At 42.3% G+C, this 7,925-nt stretch overlaps 1 long non-coding RNA gene across 1 annotated transcript in view; it reads right to left on the minus strand.

Annotated features, from left to right (window-relative positions):
* The window catches only part of LOC134911332 (uncharacterized), a 57,692-nt gene extending 51,399 nt beyond the window's left edge, over positions 1–6,293 (minus strand). The window contains exon 1 of the long non-coding RNA XR_010176488.1: positions 6,023–6,293. This is a non-coding gene — a long non-coding RNA (uncharacterized LOC134911332). The remainder of the gene's footprint in view (positions 1–6,022) is intronic.
* Positions 6,294–7,925: the final 1,632 nt, after the last annotated feature.

Raw genomic sequence — 7,925 nt, forward strand, 5'->3', positions numbered from 1 at the left:
CTGCTTCACCGTGGCCTCGTAGTCTGTCCTGTCCTCAGTCCATGGACACTCCGGAAGCCGATGTCGGGGATCTCCACAGCCTTCACACTAGAAATCAACCTCCTCTTGGCTCCACTCTTCGTCCCAGGGACAACTGTTATGCTCATGCACGTAGTTTCCGCAGAGCAAACTCCAGGACTCTTTCTTCGGTTGGCCCTCCTTCAGTCCGCTTGCTGGACCAAATTCTTTGAGGATGTCTATCGCCAAGTACACTCGTCGGCAAAATGTTGCATTTGCCAACATTTCTTGCAGGGCACTTCCCATTGGCGGCCAAAATGGCGCCAAGTTTAAAGCGCCGTTGCCGCACCGCTGCCAAACGGTGCTCACTGACTGGCGCTGGGGACAGACACACTGCCCCAGCACCGGCCACCACTGTGCTCTGCAGGGGACGCAGATTCTTTGCACCCTTACGTTTTGATGTGCCCTGGGACACAGGGCACATCTCTACACCAGAAGTAGAGCATTGTGTCCCTCCTGGAGACGGTCATGTTGGGAGGTATGTTGTACACTTTGGCAAATATTATTCATATTCAAGTTTCATGCAGTTCACTGTATATTTATAAATATCAATCATCCATAGTTTCACTAATAATCTAACCGACTAAAATTATTATTTTTAAACGATTGTGTAGGTTCACAATGTTGGTGTATCCTACAAAATGACAAATTCACTCAACAATGGTTTGCACAGTCTCTTCCAACTTATTTTCCAGTTGCTGTCATTATGGGTGTATTAAATAAAATTTTGGTTGTGCTCTATGTATATTATAATAATAATGAAATCACAAAACAGTACCAACGGAACATGCAGGTAAGCCGATGGGGCAAGGAAATTGTTGTTGGCTGTCTCTACTCAAAAAAAAAAAAATGTGCTGCAGGTGTGGCTACAGGTCATTCTCCCATCAGATTATTTTGGAGAAGTTCTTCCATGTCCACTGGATGGATTGGCTGAAGGCATCTTTGCAGAAGGAGATATTCACCCTGTGGCTTTCCTTCTTCTCATTTCTCTTTATGTTTTAAAGTAGGGTCTAATCCTATTCCTATTATTGTAATTGTATTCTCTTTTATATTTATGCTTATCATTGTTACACAATTACTTTATTGTAATGTAGATCTGATTTCTGATTTTGTAAAGCAAAAATGTTTAAGATTTTTTTTTTTATAAAAGCATCAACAATGATTTAAGTGTTACATTTTGCTTTGGTTGTAATCCTGTAAGCATTCCTTTCAGTCTACCATGTTCATATTTATTTGGAATGTCCACCACAAGGGTGTGGATTCCGTGTAAGAGGCTAATGCTGTCATGCTGTGTCCCAACTTTTTTGTTGTTTTGTTGCCAGAATAGTATTTAAATCCTGCAAAGTGATCAACAGAACTGGCGGCGTCCAGACATAGAAGTGTTATACTCCAGCACACCCTAGAACTGATCGCTCTGCGCCGTTTCTTCCGTAGTTCCACAGGCAAAGCACAAACCTACTGTGCCAGATGGCTGACTGACTGCAGTACTGATGTTGTGGATCTCATTCACACCTTCACAGCATTGCATAGCATATGTCACATTGGCAGCTGTGAGCTTGTTTATCTATTTTTAATGCTTTGTAGTAGAGATGAGTGTAGCGCTGTGCTGTCCCTCGGTGGCAGAGAGGAATACATTGGGCTGCTGCTTAAAGCATACACAGTCAATGCACAGTGTGCCACTGAAATTGTTAACATACTATGATATTGCTGTTTTTACTTCTCCGCATTTTTAGCAGTAATTGACGTAATTCAGGAGGAAGTGCTGCTGGGAACACAGTCATTGTGTACTCTGAGTGTTTCACTTGGGTGAAATTTGGTAAATACAGAGTTGTGCTCATACAGAAAGAATTTCACCATGAAGGTGTTTTGGAATAAGGATTTTATTACTACACTGCATATGACAATGTAGTTAATAGTTTTACAGTAAGTGCAATTACATACTCTACTATTGGTATATCGTTGGAGAAGGTGTCTGAATAGTTTGGCACTTTTTGCTTGAAACATTTGTAACGGAACTATATTCAGTCGCTCAGCATTTGATGGAAATACGAATAGGCTTAAAGCTGTCTGTATTTTCAAAACAGAGAATGTTAGTTCTATGTTTAACAATATATGCTAAACTGACAACACACAGGAAAGTCTTCCCCTCAGTCTGGCCAGTCCTATACTATAGATCAGTGGTTCTCATCCTCGGTCCTCAAGTTACATAGGGGGTCATTCCGAGTTGATCGCTCGCTAGCAGTTTTTTGGTTGCTCCCTTATAGCTATGTTTCTTGAAACTGATGTTGAATGTGATCATATAGTGATCGCTGTTTCCGAAGGTCTCCCCAACTTTAGTGTTTGATATAATGTCCACATTATTGGTAATAACTAGGTCCAGGATAGTTTTACCTCTAGTTGGGTCCTCGACTAATTGAGTCAAGAATTGATCCTTCAATGTATTTAAAAACCTGTTGCTCCTAGTTTTTAAACATGAATCGTTACTCCAATTTATATCAGGATAGTTAAGGTCTCCTAACACTAGGATGTCCCCCATTCCAGCTGCTTTTTCAATTTGCTATAAGAGTTGTTCCTCCTCATGTACGCTAATATCCGGTTGCTTGTAGCACGTGCCAATGACTAGTTTCTTTGCTTCAGTGCCCTCACTTGTGATCTCAACCCATAGCGACTCCACGTTATCTCCAATCCCCTCATAAATAATATCTATTAAGCATGGTTTAAGAGATGGTTTAATGAAGAGACATACCCCTCCTCCCCTTTTGGTAGCCCTATCCCTCCTAAAAAGAGAATAAGCCTCCAAAAACGCAACCCAGTCATGAGAGTCGTCCCACCATGTTTCCGTAATACCTATAATATCGTATTGAGACTTTGATACAAGCCATTCGAATTCTCCCATTTTACCTGATAGGCTTCTTTCATTCGCAAGTACCCCCAACAGTTCATGTTTTCCAGGTCACCTAGCAGTTGAACAGGTGTATTCATTACTCACTGACACATTATAAAAGACCCACAGGTGGATATTATTTCACATGCAATCCTGTGAGGAGACCTGGAAAACATGAACTGTTGGGGGTACTTGAGGACCGAGGTTGAGAACCACTGCTATAGATCACCACTCAGTATTTGGGGTCAATTTAAGTAGATGCGAGTTTGTAAAAGTGAACTTGCATCACAAAACTTGCATACATCACGGCAACGTGCACATCTGAGAAATGTGATATGCAATTAGAAATGGCAATTTGCAGGATGGTGATTTTGCACTTTTTTTTCAATAATAGGTATCCTGGAAGACATGCATGAAAAATTGGGGAAACTGTCCTGGACCCCAAAAAGTGGCAACTCATTACTTTCTGTACTATATTATGCTATGTATCTGTTAAGCTTGAGTCCTATTGGAAAAAGAGCGCTATATAAATAAAATTATTATTATTATTATTATTATTATTAACTCATATAGCAGGACTATATAGAAGGCGGTTAGTGGTCATAAGGAAAGGACTTGTTGTTCCTACAATCTGTCAAATGGTTTATTTTTACATTTTTCTAAGCAATGGTGAAAAAGTGATATATAATAAATATTATTATTTTTTTACTGTTATATACAGGTTTGTAAAATATTGGAAAATACACTTTTAACTCCCATCTGCTAGTTCAAAACTCCCTTTCAATAAAACATCACACCATAAATGTCCCACATAATTTTAACCCATTGTGGGGCTTTTAAGAGGAATTCACCTGAAAACGTACCTTTCTATACTGCATACTTGCCTACTCTCCCGGAATGGCCGGGAGGTTCCCAAAAATCGCGTGGCACTCCTGGCCACCCAGTAAAGTGGTCAAGTCTCCACATTTTGCTCACCCCCCGCCACCAGCCCCCTCTTACCTCCGCATGCCACTCTTGCCACCACATCTTCTGTTCATGGAGGAAAAGTGGGCAGGCCGATGACACGATTCATGCTGAATCACATCATCATAGTCCGGCCCCCCACTTTCAATGTCAATAATGTGGGCATTGTAAAGCAGAGGCAGAGCGGTGATGAGGCGATCTTCACACCCCTGGACCACCCCCATTTTCTGGAGCCAAACTGACTGCTTCCTCCTGGAGGGAGCAACTATTAAGTCGGCAAGTATGATATTGACACATTATACTATTTAAACCCCTCCATGTGCATGATTATTCATTAAGATGGCACAGAAAAACACGAATTTGCTTGGAAAATGCAATGCAAATTTGTCATGATTGAATCAACCCCTGCAATTGCTACTGTATGTTTTTTTACCACTGTGAAGCATATGAGTGTCCCTGTCTGTAAGTGTAGCAAATAGGGACAACACTTTGCCCCAAAAGGGACATAGAACCAGATAGTACCACCAGATATGGAGTGGGGAAGCAGCTGCCTTATTGCATTTCCAACAATTGTCAGAAACCCAGGGAACATTTGTGTAAGAGCAACAGGCCTTAAGTTGGATTTTTATTATAAAGTTTCTAACGATTGGGGTCTGTTTGGATTTACAAGTCTTGTTCCCAGTCTCTGGTGAATTTAGGAAGTGTCTGAAATGTTTGTTCAGTCAGCGATTTAGAAAGAAAATGCGTTGGGTGCAAGGGAACTACACACATGCCCTCAAAAGGTGTCAGGGGTCTGACAGATACATTCTTGCTTTGAAGAAAATGCTTGAGCTAAAGGTAATCCCAAACTTCGGAGTCTTCTGTAGATCATCAAAATAAGACACACCTGCAGTTTCCACCAGTTGACCAAATCGTACCACCCTCTTCTGTAACCACAATCAAAATGCAGTGTTTAATATACCTAAAGGGGATACTGTCAGCAATTTATAAACCCTTCAAACACTAAAATGTACCATGTAGGCAGTAAAGGCAAATGCCAGAAGGGACGATGTCCTGATGGACGCTGGTCCAGCCACAGAGATGTGCTGACTGAGCAGTTTAGCCTCCCGGTGCTCCGCTCAAGTGCCCAACACATTGAAACACAAGGGCATGCTAATAGGCCACGACCCGTGAGCCATGACCACGCACCCTTTCAGATGATCAGGGACCTCTACTATGCCAGGGCCATTGTACAACCCCAGTCCACCCTGTACTGGACAATAAGTAATACAAATCAAACAAAGAATAAAGAAAATAGATAAGCTTAAACACATAAGGTATATAGTACATTCAGCAAAACAAATCAACCAATGTATAAGAAAAACATAAAAACATAACAAGCATGCACGAGGAAGACAAAGGAAAGATGAGACAGAAGGAGGTGAAAAGGGTCCTGCTTGTGATAGCTTACAATCTTCTAGAGTGAGAGGAAGCAACTCTGCAGTGTTCACTAACATAGAAGGGGGAATTCAATTGTTTGAAAAGTCGGTTGGGTGTCTATTTTTTCCTGTCTATTAGATAGGAAAAAACAGACACCCAACTGACTTTTCAAACAATTGAATACCGCCCAGAATGTACACACAAAAAACTCTGTTGGATGATTACTTTAAATAGTGATCACCTCCTATTTATCACCTTGCTGTGTCATGACTAATGCTCAGCTTGCTGAGCTTGTGATTGAGGACAGTGGCTGTGATAGCAACACAGCTGTATAATAATGAAGCAGAATAATAAAAACACAATTAACATGCCCCACAGAAGAGAGGCCCTGAATTACGGGCTGTGCTAGATGTACTATAATGCAAGTTACGCCATTCCCCCCTTTTTCACATCAGCAAATAAGAACCTACCATTGGCTGGTGTGGACTCATAATGGAAAGTATTGCCCAATTGAAAAGAAGCAATAATGCTGTTAAAGTAAACACATTGTCATGCATGGCAAGTCAAACTGCACAACCTTCTTTATACAAGTTTCCATGATCTTATTTATCTAAATTAAAGAAAATTCACCCAATGGTCAATTTTCATTTGTAAACATATTTGACATTTTTTTTAAGCTTTCAGTAAACACTGGCTTACCATTGTCCTTTTGTCCAGCACAAGTGGATCCTGACCTCCATACATATGACATTCCACTTCCCAGAAACATGCCGAGTAATGACAGTGGTGATTCATTAATCTACCTGTGAAATGTCTATTCTGTACAGAGCCGAAAGAACTCACAAAGCTAAATTAGAAGAAAATGTTCTAACAGCACTTTCCAAATCCCAGTATGGACTTCAGAACTGTTTGTCTAGAAAATGAATCCAGCAATCTCATTAAAATCAAGAAGTGAAACAATGAGGCACATTGACATGTTACTGGTAATATGTTAATGGCACGATATGCCCTACAGATGTATCCTCTGCAGTAACTGCATACGTCAGCCATGAGTCAACAGTAGTTATTCCATGGGCAGTTTAAAGCAACAGTGCACCCTACATTGCACCACCATATCTTGTATGTTTTGGAGCTACCATATTGTATGGTGGGTAGCGTAGGTGAATCTCCCTCAGCAGGGCTGGATTAACAATGCGGCAAATGTAGCTGCAACTCCAGGCCACCATGAAAATAGGTCCAGTGTCCCATGCGTGGCAGCAGACTGGGCTGGGTGCCTTGTATGTGATTTGCTCTTGTGATCGGCTGGCTAAGTGGTCTTTGATACAGCTTTAGTTGCTTCACTCATTTGCAGCATTTGGCCAATACATCCAGAGGCGTATCAAGAGAGGAGGAGGCTGTGTGCAGGATCTGTCTGGGCCCCCTCCTCTCTTGCCAACAGCGCTGTAGAGTCTGGGCACTAGGGTCACTAGGGGACTCTAGCGCTGGCACAGAGTCTAGTGCGTATGTGCAGGTCTCTGGGAAAATGGTACACCGGCTATTTTCCCAGAGATTTTCTTACTGCGCATGCGCAAAACACCTGAAGAATGGCCACCGCGCCATTTTCCTAGTGATTCCTGCAGTGCTGTTGCTGCTGATGCATAATTCCGGATGGTAAGTATTGAAAAAAATAGGTGCAGGGTCTGCTTTTGATAGTCCCTCTTACTTACCTTACTATGCCAATCTCACTACCCTTTCACAGCCTATGCCAGCCCCACTGCCCTTTTTATACATATGCCAGCCTCTCTGCCCTTTTCCTGCATATGCCATCCTCTCTGCTCTTTACTAGCCTGTGGCAGACTCTCTGCCATTCCCCTTTTCTGCCCCAGCCTCTCTGCCCATTCTTGTCTGTGCCATCCTTTCTGCTGTTCTGTCTGAACCGGACATGATGATATTATCCTGTCTTAGTCTCTATGCCAGCCCCCTTTTGCACCAGTCCTTCCCTAGCTGTGCCCACCGCTCTATTCTTCTACTGTCTACAACAGCCTCTGGCGATCTTTTTTCCAGCCTTTCTGTTCTTCTCTTGTCTGTGCCAACCTTTATGCTGTTCTTATGCCTGTACCAAACATTCTGTTCTTCTCATATCTGTGCAAGGCACTCTACCCATCTCCTTCTGCCTGATTCCTGACAGAGGGTGGAGCCAAGATGAGGGGGGGGGGGCATCATAAAGGGGGAGTGGGGCTGAGGTTCATTAAACTGGTATGTATTTATGTATTAATCTCATATAATTGAAGAGAGAAGAGAGATTGAGACGGTTGAAGATAGGTGCTAGCCACACCCATGACACACTCCTGTGCAGACCACATTTCCACAGCACTTGTCATACCCTTCAAATCATTAGTCACAATGCCATGGCGCTCATCACACCCTCTGTCATTCTACACAATAGGCCCTTGATAATTTTCAGCTCCAGGCCCATGTGGACTGCCTCCTGAGGTCTAGCTCAGTCCCTATGATCTGTTCTTTGTGGACAACTCAGCATGCAGGATATTACTATAAAAGTATGTGTAGTTCAGGTGCAGCAGTGTACATGTTAGATATTGGAATCTGGCTATGTCAGATTCAC

Source organism: Pseudophryne corroboree, chromosome 4, assembly GCF_028390025.1.
Source record: "Pseudophryne corroboree isolate aPseCor3 chromosome 4, aPseCor3.hap2, whole genome shotgun sequence".
In the NCBI taxonomy this organism is placed as follows: domain Eukaryota; kingdom Metazoa; phylum Chordata; class Amphibia; order Anura; family Myobatrachidae; genus Pseudophryne; species Pseudophryne corroboree.